Raw genomic sequence first — 13,280 nt, forward strand, 5'->3', positions numbered from 1 at the left:
GGTTATTTTCTTACCAATTCAAACAGCCTGTTAGTGCTGTTCCTATTTTAAAAATGAAGACATTGAGATGATAAATGATTCAGGAAGTTCTCCAGGGAGTGACAGGCAGGATCAAATCCCTGTCTCCTTGACATGATTGCAGCCCATTTCCCCACACTTAAAAGTTGCATCTTCATTCTAATTCTAATACAGAAAGGAAGAGAGGACATAAACTCTGTGAAGTTTTCTTCTGAGTCAGTTTTAGGCTTTGTGGATCACTTGTTTGCAACTATTGAACTCTTCAGACAAAGCACAAAATCAACCTGAAACAATATGGGACAAATGAGCATGAGGTTTAATAAAACTTTATTCACAAAAACAAATAGAGGGCCAGATTTGGGTCCTAAGTCAGTTAGTTCAGTGCAGTCTATAAAAACATAGGATGGGAGAAATGGTTGCAGAACTTCAAAGAATATGGCAACAATACATAATATATACCGGATCAGTAACCTGAGATACTTTGAAACCTAACGAGGAATATAAGGCAGCCACATTTTGTAACAGACAATTGGAAGAACATGGGAAAGATGGTTCCAAGTGTATGCTGTGCAAACATGAGGTACTGAGTTTGGACTCCAAGCATTTTTGTAAAAAGTTGGGCATGGTGGTGCATGTGTGGTATTTCTAGGACTGGGAAAGTGGAGACAGGAGGCTACCTCTAGATTCACTGTGACATCCTGTCTCAAAAAGAAATACAGAAACACACTTGACATTGACCCCAGGCCTCTACCTCCTATATATGCATGTACCCAAATATACATGTGTGTACATACACACACACAAAGGGCTAGAGATTCAGAGTGAAGAAACATAGAAAATGTAAAATCATGTGTCGTTAAATTAGCCAAGATGTGTTAGACATCAAAGCCAAGTTTTAGAGACAGATTGTGAAACTGAGTAGGAACTGAAAAAAGAATATTTCCTTTTTTACTGAGATGTATGAAATTTATAGAACATAGATGAAATAAAGGCACCTGGAAACACCATACAACTACAGAAAACAGGAAAAGGAAAGGCATTCATAAGGAAAGGGGGGGGTGCACATCAAAGCAAAATTTCATCCCCCTCAACCCACAAAGTGCCTATTAAAATAAATGTCAAACTCCCAGGCTAACTCCAGATTAGACTGAATTATTGATTATCCTAGGGAAGGTGTCATCTGAAATGCTTTGTGGATTCATGCAATAACCAAACACATTTCTCTGGTCGTCACCCAGCTACTCTACTCCCTCTCCAATTTCCCTCTGAATTGCAAACAGAACACGGTTTTATCTAGACCCTTGCTATCCCAATATCGCCCAGTTCTCTCTGCAGTCCTGCTAAGCCAGAGACCACAAGCAAGGGAATCTGATGGCTGAAAAGGAGGCCAGGCAGGCAGGCTTAGGGCTCTGTGTGCAAAGCAATTTTCCAATGGAAATTGGATGTGGTTTCATGATGAGCTTATCCTGCCCTGCTTGAAGCCTGTGACTTAGCAGGCTCCAAATCCTCCTCTCCTATGCAATGCAAACACATTCCCGATGCCCTGGTCTGCTTGTAATGATGAGTTTCTGATTCCAGGAATACTGTGTGTTGGGGTCAGGAAAGGGGTGCAAAGAGACGGGTATATCAAGCGTAAACTCTACTCCCAGCTCCAGAATCACGAGGTTGAGATATCAGGACCATACCCGAGGGAAGTCACCCCAAACAGATTCTAAAAATATCTATACAGGAAATGGCACCGTCTGCCCTCAACAGGAAACACGAGTGATTCAGCTGTAAAACGCAACAGTGTAGCATCAGGCAGCCTCTCTGAATTCACCCTTCCCTTCTTGCCCCCCAACCTGCTCCAGGCTCCTCACCATGGCCACGAGATTTAAGTGTCTCCTGTCAGCACTCTTCCCGCTTTGCCCAATCAGCTGAGATCAGTTTTCTTTCTCACAGAGCTCGGTGTCAAATAGTGTCAACAAGTAGCTTCCAGAAGACGCTTGCAGCCTGTTTGTTTGCTTGACATGGGTTCTGGGAATCAAACCCAGGTCTTCGTGTATGTGCAGCAAGTACTTTGCCGAATGAGCCATTTTCTTAGTCATGACTCGTATTTGTACTTATTAGTGCTGACCTCAAGTTATAGAATAAATGAGCAGGTGATAAACACAGCAAGCCCTAAGACACAAAACAAGACCAGGACCTGAAAGGGACAATCTTCATTTAAGGTTAAGAAAATTCACAAGTCACATAGGCAAAAATGTCTTATTTCTATATGTGGTCTTTTTTTAAAAAGAGGAACAGCTTTAAATTTCATATATAGTTTGTATTAGCATTTGCTCCATCTTACTTGTGCAGTCTAGGTTCTTACCATTTCTGACATCATGGAGAATGTTGTTGCTTTATAATTAGAATAATTCCTGTCAGAAAGGGGTGTGTGTGTAAGGAAAGGTCTTTGTGAGCTTGGCCTTGATTTTCCAGCTCATAAAACCATACCCAGCACTTAGGATTTCTGAAAAGACATTTTGTTAAATGTGTATCATGACTTGAAGTTGGCTGTTATTGGCTGTCAGTACACACTTTGGTTATTATTATACAACCAAACCACAGTCATAATTTTCATAGTTAAAGTAAAAACTGAAATGTTATGACCACGGCTAGACTAGTTTTTAAAAGCCCACTTGCTTAGATCAGTGCTTCTTGTGATAAGGTAGGGCAGAAACGGATCTTTGAAGACCAGAAAGCTGTCTTCAGGACCTCTCTGTAGGCTGTTGCTCTTGCCATTGGCTGAATAACTAGAGAGGGCTTGGGCATGAGAAATACAACTGGTTGAAAACTGGCTAAGGGCCGTAATTTGAATTTATTCATCTGAGTGATAAATGGGATATTTCATAAATGTTTAACCCCATTCCAGTTAGGGAGAGTATGTTAAGCATACCACCCCACAGCTGCACAGGCCCCTCCTTCAGAAGGGCCCTAGATTGTTTCAAGATCTGCTGTTGACACTCTTAATTATCTTCCCTTTGGACGTGTGTTATGCAAATGAAACGCAATGGGCTTGTGAGCAGCAAAGGGAGCACAAGCATGTTCTCCATGCCTCAGCCTCATTCACCTGCAGCAGGATTTCCCATTAGTGCAGAATGCAAACAGGTCCAAAGTGTGGGTCCAGATTCCCAGGAATATAATGTTGTTGTATCTATAATCAAGGAAGTAGAGACAATGTAAGTCCTAATGGACTGAGCTGAGAAGACAGCTTACTCTGTAGAATCCTTATCACATAGTCATGAGGACCTGAGTTGAATCCATATGGCCTGTGTTTTTTTTGTTTTTTTTGTTTTTTTTTTTAAATGCTGAGTGTGTTACACAGTTGTAAGCCTAGTATTGGGGAGGTAGAGATGAACAAAACCCTGAGGCTCACTGACAAACCAGCCTGGCCTAGTTGACGAATGTCAGACCAATTAGAGATGGTGTCTCAGAAAACATGGTACACAGCTCCCAGAGGTGTTGTGGGATGTCTTTCTGTATGCTGTGAATATGTGTTGATATGATTGGTTAATAAAGAAGCTGTCCTGGCCTATGGAGAGTCAGGTTACAGCCAGGCAAGAAATCCAAGGAGAGAGACAGGAAAGAGAAAGGCAGAGTCAGGAGAGGCTAGCCTGCCACCCAAGGAACAACATGCCAGCTGACCAGTAAAACCATGAAACACATGGCAAAACATAGATTAATAGAAATGGGTTAATTTAAGATATAAGAGCTAGTTAGCAAAAGGCCTGCAATAGGCCATACAGTTTGTAAATAATATTAAGCCTCTGAGTGATTATTTTATAAGTGCCTGTGAGATCACAGGGCTGGGTGTGACAGGAGAAAACTTTTGACTACACAGAAGAAACACCTGAGACTGACTTCTGGTTTCTACACACATATGTTTCCTCTCCTTATAAACACCATGCTCATACATAAACATGTACATGCACATGCACATTGAATTTGCTTCTAATGTTCTAATGAAAGCAATAGCATCAGAAGACATAGGAACGACCAAGGAAGCTTGTCATGTCCTTTGTTGTGTTGGTACCGTATGTCAGTAAGCAACTTATAGGAACAGTGATGACATAGGAGAATAAGAAAGAACAGGGCATCCATCTCCTCTTCCCTATTCATGCTAAGCTACAGATCAAGTGTTGGGAGAGTGTGCTCATATCAGGAAAGAAAATAAGCACTTTGGAATTAGTTTTGTGCAAAATTGTCACATTAGTGCTTTTTAAACACACACCTGTCATTTGGCAACCAAAGTTACTTACTTTTGGCAGAGAGGGAGAACACATAGCTTATAAAGGGAGGGGACTCTTAGCATCACCATATGAGGTCAGTGGGACTCTTAGAGAGGTCAACACGTAAGGTCACAGGACTCTTAGAGAGGTCACCACATACGGTCACAAGACTCTTAGAGAGATCATCATATAGGGTCACAGGACTCTTAGAGAGGTCACCACATCAGGTCAGTAGAACTCCTAGCTAAGAGGAAAGTACAGCTGTGAAAGGCTTAGAGCTCTGTCAGCTGATGATGGAGAGGTTCTGAGGAACCTGAGCAAAACCTGAGGTTTGCTTTCCTGTGAATCTCATCAGAAAACAGAAGTAACTTTCTAAGTGACTATTTGACAAGTCTCTTTGATAAACAGAACAGAGCAACACAAAGGTAAAGACAACACTGGAAGCCAGGTGTGTTGGCACAGCTTGTCATCCTGGTATTCAAGGGGTAAGGCAGGGGCATGATAAGTTTGGGATCAGACTAGGCTATGTAGTGAACTCTTAGCAGCCTGACCTACATGCTGGGACCCTGCCAGGAAGGCAGAAAGAAAGGGGGGAGGGGAAGAGGGGGAGAAGAGGAAGACAGGAGAGAGGAAAAGAGGGAGGGACAGAGGAATATATAATTGATGATGCATAACAATTCATTCATGGAGTAAGCTCATGTATACAAGAACTACGGAACACACATTATGTCATTTTGGTGGTTCTATGTGGGCACTAAATGCAGAGTTTTGCAACAAAGCTGCATTGTACAGGCTCAAGATGAATGGTAAAAAGCCAGGCCAATCATCTAAATCTAGTTAAGTCTTTGTGTCATGGAAGTCATCTTCTGACTCAGGAACAAGTTGGCTTTCTTTTGCACCCAGTCACATGAGTTATATAGCCAGCTCTTTTCCAAAGCCTTTCTTTTTTTTTTTTTAATTTTTTTTATTTTACAATACTATTCAGTTCTACATAATAGCCACAGATTCCCTTGTTCTCTCCCTTCCTGCCCCCTCCCCTTCCCCCCAGCCCACCCCCCATTCCCACCTCCTCCAGATCAAGGTCTCCCCCCGAGGACTGGGATCATCGACCAAAGCCTTTCTTTTAATCCTTGACAGTTCCCTAAAAGGAAATCCTAACCTCCGTCTTCTTTTGTCCTTCAGAGATCACTGGATGTGACAGGAAATCCTGTAATGCTATGGGAGTTCAAATCCCTGGCGGTTGCTTTACTAGTGAGCACATTGGTGAAATGGGGAGGAGACAGTATGGAGTTAATTTTGGTTGCCAACTTGACTAGATTTATACTCACCATGGAAACAAAGTATGTACCTATAAGAAAGGCTGGCTGGAGGAGTGAATACCCACTCTGTGTGGTCAGCCCCATCCTGTGGATTGAATCTCAGGCTGAATACAATGGGAAAGCCAGCTGAGTACCATCATTCACCCCTCTCTGCTTCCTGACTGAGGATGCAATGTGACCAGCTACCTCACACTCTTGCTGCCATGGCTTCCCCACCATGATGAACAATGGCCCAGAGCTGTGAACCAAAACAAAGCCTTCCTGCCTTATTTGTCCGATTCTGATCTCAGTGACCAGGAAAGTAACTATACAGAAAGCTTCACCCTCTTATTCCCCAAGACTCTAGTCCTTCTTTGCATGGAACAGGTTACGGTGGTGTGCAAGGACTGTCCTTACAGACCATTCAGAGCTGTCGCTTCTGGAATTGTGTCACTGGACAGAATTCCCTTGTCACTCTTATCTTCCTGTCCCCCTCCCCTAGGTCAAAGATGAACAATTTCCAAGTTGGCTTCTTATCTACAAGTCTTTTCCCCCAGTTCCCACCCCATGTCACCCTACAAGTTTTCTAGCAGTGACAAAGCTCACATTTATCTTTGATAGAAATTTCTAGTGGGTCTGTTCCCTGCCCTTGACACAGAAGACAGCTTGACAGAAAAACTCAGAGAAAGATGTTTGCCTAGATATTTAAAGTTTCTTCACACCAAACCAGACAAGAGCAAACAGGCAAGCTACATTAGAGGATCTTAAGCTCCTAATCGCCCCTGAGGGTCTTTTTCTTAAGAGTAACACCTGCTATCCTCACATCAGATACTGACACAGTGTTAATGGAAGACTGGACAAGACTTTCCCCAGTGTTATTGCCTAATATCTGCAAATAGCTCCCAACCCTTATTTACGGTTCAACACAACACACTGCACAAATAGTTTCAAAAAGAATGAGAATAACCTGTTCAAGAAATGGACAAAAGGAGGAAACAATACCTGCCCATCACCCACCTCCAGTCCTCTTCCCAGGGCATGATCCTCTCCCTACCTGGGCACTCTCTGAGTGAAAGCATTGGTAACAGACAGGGTCTTGGTGACTTTTCTTCATAGGAAGCCACAGGTTCTGTTGAATATCCGTCCATCCTCACCCTGAATGTCCACCACAGAGCACCTGTGACTGATTTCTTAGGTACAGTTTCCTACTCTCCTCTATATGTCAGCCGTTTGCTGACAGTCATTAAAAGACACTAAAACTGTGTAATTTGCTAACTGACTCTGAAGTCACCGTCAAGGTCCATGTGATGAAATTCTGATCCCTAGGCTCTGTTGAGAGATGGCTAAACAATTGGGTGCTAACTTCATCCATGGACTAACCCATAGTGTCTCCATAGCATCTCTAACTTCAAAGCATCTCCATCACAAGCCCATGGGAATGTATGTACTGACTGACCTAGAAATATCAGAGTTAATACTTAAAATTTTGGTTACTTGAAATCATCCTTAAAGTTCTATGATACAAATTAACTTTCCCTTTTGAAGTATGATTTGAATTTTCTTGGCCACCAGGAAAGTATAGGGCAAAAATTCACAATGGGGGACTTTGTTTCAATGTGATGTGGTTGAGAAAGGACGTGAAGCCCTTTGAACTTCAGCCATGGGAATGAAAGACAGGTACAAAGAAAGACAGAGGAGTCTGGTGGACAACATGCGTTGGAAGCTTAGAGACGGGAACAACAATAACAAAAGACTTCCCCTCACTGCTTTCTACAGGACTGCCAAGACAGCATAACAAGAATGCATGACTTTGTCCTTTTAGAAGCCCCAAAGTTCATTCAAAATAAAATTCTGTCTCTCTAGGAGGACTTGCACTCAGGTGCAAGACTGGTTTGATAGCATCTGCCATCCTTCCACACTACAGATATGCTAACAGCATCCGTGAAATAACCTGTTAGTTTGTTATCCAAGATTCCAAGAAACCATCCAGTTGGGTGAACAGATCTCTGTGTGCTGCATAGACTTGGGTAAAAGAAAGACGACATGAAGGAGCTGTAGTGTGGCCGCTGTCAGTTTCTCCTTCATTAGCCTACCTAGTTCTATCTGTCAAAGGACATTGAGGACTTTTGTATTTTGTTTTTATTATTTGAGAGAGAGGGAGAGAAAGAGAGAGGCAGAGAGATGGAGAGAGAGACAGAGAGACTTTTATCACTTTAGAGAGGTAGATAAAGAGAAAAGTCTTAGAAATAAATATATTAAGTCCAACATAGTGTAACATGTTTGTGATCATGAGATCAGTTCAGAAGACTGAGGCAGGAGGATTACAAGTTTGACATAGTCTGAGATACATAGTGGGAGCTAGGTCAGCTTTGGCTATACAGTGAATAGCTTTTTCAAACAGAAAGAAATATTGGAGGAGGAAGAGGAGGAGGAAGAAGAGGAGAAGAAGGACAAGGAAAGGAGGAGGAGACAGCGGAGGAGAAGAAGGAGGAGGAGAAGATAATGAACTGCGTTTTAACAGAGAATAGCAAAGCATGGCCACTGTTCTATGTTTGTCAAGTTGGGCATGGGGTTATTTTGTTTCTTCCCTTTTCCTCCATAGAAGAGGAGCCAACACAACAGGGTTGCTCTAATTCTTTTACCTGTGGTGATTTACCTAAGCAGAACCAAAGAAGAGAAACATTGTCAAAAATTAAGGTGCAGAGCAATGAGGAACACCTGACATCAACCTCTGTCCTTCAAATGCATGAACACGTGCGCTCGAATGCACATGTGTGCGCGCACCCACACATTACTAGATATTCTACTTGTTGCTAGTTGACTGTTTCAGTTGGTATCCGAATTTACCAGCAGCCCAGGTTGACCTTTCCTGCATCAGAGTTTTTTTTTATTGTATGGTGACTGTGCAGTCTGGCTGGCTGGGGGACTGAATTACACTTGTCAGAGCTATGCATTGGTGGCAGACCACACCGGACCCTGGTCCTTGGAGCTGTTGCTAATTTCACACCTGCCCCACAGGCCCAATTGTATCCATCCATTCCAGGGAAACCTTCATGGCTCTGGCCTCCAAGGATTAATAGTGACTAACTATCGATGTAGTGACTTCTGTGTTTCTCCAATTTAGTAACTATTCTCCATGACCCTGGCAATGGGAAAGAAGATGAACCACATATACAGAGCATAAATCTTTTTACCTGCTTATTCTCCACATGGGAGACATGTTTGTGTGGACTCTGATGTGTGAAAACTTTTAGTTTGGGTGCAGGACTCCACAAAAAAGGTCTCAATAATATCTTCATTCTAAAAACAAAAACAAAAAATCTACATTCTTGAGGATAGAGAGAATTATTCTTTCTACCTCTCTTCTCTAATGCTCAGTGCCTAAGTCTGTTCAGCACATGAATGGACAAATGGGTGAATGAATGGATGAATGAATGAATTAATTAATTAATGGCTTCTGGATATTATTCAAGTCAGTTGAATGATGGCAGATGGAGGAGTAGAATGGAAATGGCTCTTCCACATAAAACTTTTAAAATTTTTGAATGTGATGTTCGACTGTGAGTGTGTGTGTGTGTGTGTGTGTGTGTGTATGTGTGTGCAGGGCAACTTGCAGGAGGAGTCAGTTTTCTGCTTCTGCCATGTGAGTTCCAGGGATAAAACTCAGGTGATTGGATTTGGTGATGAGCACCTGTACCCTTGGAGCTACCTCCTAGCATCCCAAATAAAACTTCAGTTTGTTTAAGGTTCTAGAGACTGAACCCAGGGTCTTAACACATGCTGAATACATGCTCTACCGCTGAGCAACAGCTCTGTTCCCCAAATAAAATACTTTTTAAAGTTTTATTTGTTTACCCAAGGTTTTGGTTTCATTGCACCTAATTCATCCTTTTCTCGCCTTAACTGTTCAGTGAGATGGGATCTTGAAAACAACTTTTTCTCCCATTATTTCATATATTAGGAATCTGATGCCTAAAGAGGTAAAATGACCCAATTAGGAGAAAACACAGCCATCAATTTTTATGGTTTATTTTACCACAAACCTTAAAAATCTGTTTTCTGTGAAAGCATGAAATCCTGACAGAGACTCCAGTAACCAGAACATCGAATTGTCGGGTAACAGCCCTCCCTAGGTCTCATGAAATCTGAGAAACCCATTAAAGGCAAGATGCACAATTGTTTTGTGATCTAATAAGTAAAGGACTGTGGTACAATCTTTTCTCCTACCTACAAGTTTGTTTCTACAAATTGAAAAAGCACTCAGGTTTATGAGTGTGTTTTTCAATTTATCAGTCTTGTTTATAAGCAAAATAAGTTGGCTTGGGATTTCTAAGTAGTTCCAGAAATGGCGTTTTTTCTGTTGCTCTCTACTCCATCATTGACAGGCGGCTTTTTCCATGACACCATCATTGGTACCCGCCAAGTGGTGATAGGACAGCTTTCCTTAACAAATAGTCTTTCCCAGCCATCTCAGATTTCCCAGAGTTGAGCGCTAAAGTTTTCTGGCTGTGACAGGCAATCCTTCTGCCCTAGCTCAGAAGGCAGAGGACTCAGTTTCCTGAGCAGAGAGGAAGATGGAAGATGTCTTCCCACCTAGGATTTCAGAAAGCTCCCACTGCTGTTTTGCAAGAACATAAGGAAGCGCCATCAAGCCTTACGTTCTTGTGAATATAAGCTGTTATTATTAAATGGTTTAAACCTCATTAACACTGTTTCCCTCACACTAAATAAGTGTCATGCTCCTGTGTCTTCCTGTGTACACAGTCACTTTCCACATCAAAGCCAGATCATGGTATAATCTCCAGCACGAGTGCACATGCCTGCACAAGTCTGTGATGGTTAGTGTTGTTCCCTGGATGGAACTATCCCTGGGAGATAAGCCTCTGAGCACGCCTATGAAGGATTATCTTGATTAAGTTAACTGATATGGGAAGACACGCCTTACTTGTGGGTGGAACCATTCCTGAGTGAGGATGTGAACTGTATAAAGTAGATAAAAAGCTGAGTACTAGGAAACATTCATCCTCCTCTGCTTCTTTTTTTTTTTTTTTTTTTTTTTTGGTTTTTCGAGACAGGGTTTCTCTGTGTAGCTTTGTGCCTTTCCTGGAGCTCACTTGGTAGCCCAGGCTGGCCTCAAATTCACAGAGATCCGCCTGCCTCTGCCTCCCGAGTGCTGGGATTAAAGGCGTGCGCCACCACCGCCCGGCCCTCCTCTGCTTCTTGACAGTGGCTGTAGTGTGATCAGCTCTCTGAAGTTCCTACTGTTGTGACTTCTGGGACATGACGGACTGTATCCTGGAACTGTGAGCCAGAATAAACCGTTTCTCTTAAATTGCTTTTCTCAAAGTATTTTAGCACAGCAGCAGGGAAAGAACCGAGGGTGTTGCCGTTCCTCGGGCACTCTCTGCCTTATTTGTTTGCTTTGGTTCAGTTTGGTTGAGAAAAAGCTCTCTCCATGGCTTAGAACTCACTGAGCAGGCTAGATTGGCTGGCCAGAGAGCCAGCCCTAAGGACAGTTTCATCTCCACCTCCCTAGCACTGGCATTATAAGTAGGCCACCACATCTGGCCTTTTTTTCATACAAATTCTAGAACTTGCAATCAGATTTCGTGCTTGCAAGGCAAGCTCTCTTAGCTGACGGGGCCGTCTCCCCAGCCCTGTATTCTTAAGTACACTGTACACAATCCTTACCCTGCACACACAGGGCCGCAGCAATACCCAGAGCGCAGTCGCAGTGGAGCACACAGGAAGGTCTATGCTCGAACCTGTGCAGGCTGTGACAGCTTCATCCACAAGCTGCTTGACCCTCACTGAAGGCTAGTGGCAGTCCAAGATGGATGCATCCTGATTTCTGATAGGTAAAAATGCAGAATCACACGAAACAGGGCTGCTTGAGTCTGCGTTGAGGTTTCTTCTCCAAAACTCCCTTGTTTCTGGTTATTACGGAAGGATTTGACGTGCCACTTAAAATCCCAAAGTGCCTAAAACACATCCCAGAGAAAGGGAACCAGAGAAACTTCATAAACAAACTATCGACAAGTCAACACAGGCAGCACTTCTAGATGCTGGCTGCCAATTAGATTCAGCTGAGGAAGGGGTGGCGGGGTGGAGAAGACCAGCCACATTAAATCAAAATCTCTAGGAATAAGGCCTGAGCACTGGTTAATTTTGAAAAGCCCTCTAGCAAGTTCTAGGGCACAGTCTAGGCTGAGGACTGCTGTTATATAGACGAGGAATCCCCTGAATTTCTAGAAAGCTAATTCCTAGTGATTTGATGCCCAATTAAGAGCAGTTTGCCCTCCTGGGAGACACCCACATGAAGTAGCAGGTGAATGGGGATCATTTCATACCAGCAGTACTTGACAGGGTGTTCTGACACACTTTTCTCCCTCTCATGCCTCGCCTCTCCACCCCCTCCCCCCACTTTTTTTTCCTGTCCCTTTTTTATATGCTGGCTTGGCAATCTTGCTGCATAAATCTATTTCAGCAGGGCTACACACTGAGCTTTTAAACCTTTCAAATTCTGTTATTCAGAACTGTGAATGCCCTATCAGGCATAGAAAACAGACTTTCTGGGGTGCTTCTGAATGTAACTCATGTGTGTGGAGGGGGGGGGGCGGAGTGTACATGACCAGAAAACAAAAATCTCAGCTGTCATTCTTCAGGTGCCACCCTTCTTATTTTTTGAGACAGGGTCTCTCACTGGCTTGGAATTTACCACATAGGCTGGGCTAGATGGCCAGGGAGCATCAAGGACTCACCTACCTCTACCTCCCCAGCTCGGGTGTAAAAACAGCCTTCTCAGGCAAGCACTCTACCACTCTACTTCCTGCAGTTAACTCTTGACTCTCCCCTCCTGCCTCAGGACTGGCTGGCCCTGCCCTTGACTCTCTAGTGCCCTTTCTAGAGGATTACTCTCTCCTCTTCTGATTCCCTGCAGAGCTAGAGAAAAGCATGGCCCTTGGCCCCTAAGGTTGCCCATTCTCCTTAATCCAATCTCTTGTTAGCTGAGGTGGTACAACAGAGACCAAAGGGAAGGGGCCCCTGTGCACTCAGAGCAAACTCTTACAGTTGCATTTGGTCACTTCTGGGGGTTCTTGAACTCAGATGGTCTAAACATCTGCCAGATGTTTAGGGTTGCCCTCCAAAAAAAGAAAAATTCTGCGTTTGAGAGAACCAACAACCTGCTCATGCTGTCCCTTCTCAGGATTTGTTTGTTTGTTTTTTTAAATTCACAAATGATACATAATTAGAGTAGAGGAAGAAATCCTATTGGGAACTTCGGAGATGCTGAAGAAACTGTTTAAAATTCAATTTTCCAAGTGCTATCTATAATTTTCAAAGAAAATATTGTTTAGCATGCTCTGTTCTAAAACCCCATGGAGATTTTTATAGAGAAAGTACAGTTGGTGCCTTTGTGTATTTTATTCAAATTTAGACAATATAATTTCAATAATGATCCATTTAAGAGAATTAAATAACCGAGTTGCTTGAAAGACACCCATCTCCACATCTCTACTGTTTGGCAATGAGTGTTTCTGGCAGACCTTGCAGCACACTGTTCTCTGTGAAACTTGCTTCCCCAATATCAAATAAACCATTTGAGGCATCTGTCATGCACAGAGAGAAGAGAAATCTATTACCTGGACTCTCTTTCCCCCTATTCTTCTCCACGCTTGGATGCATTTTCTTAACACGTCGTGGCTTTCTG

The sequence above is a fragment of the Peromyscus leucopus genome, chromosome 5, assembly GCF_004664715.2.
Source record: "Peromyscus leucopus breed LL Stock chromosome 5, UCI_PerLeu_2.1, whole genome shotgun sequence".
Taxonomy (NCBI): Eukaryota; Metazoa; Chordata; class Mammalia; order Rodentia; family Cricetidae; genus Peromyscus; species Peromyscus leucopus.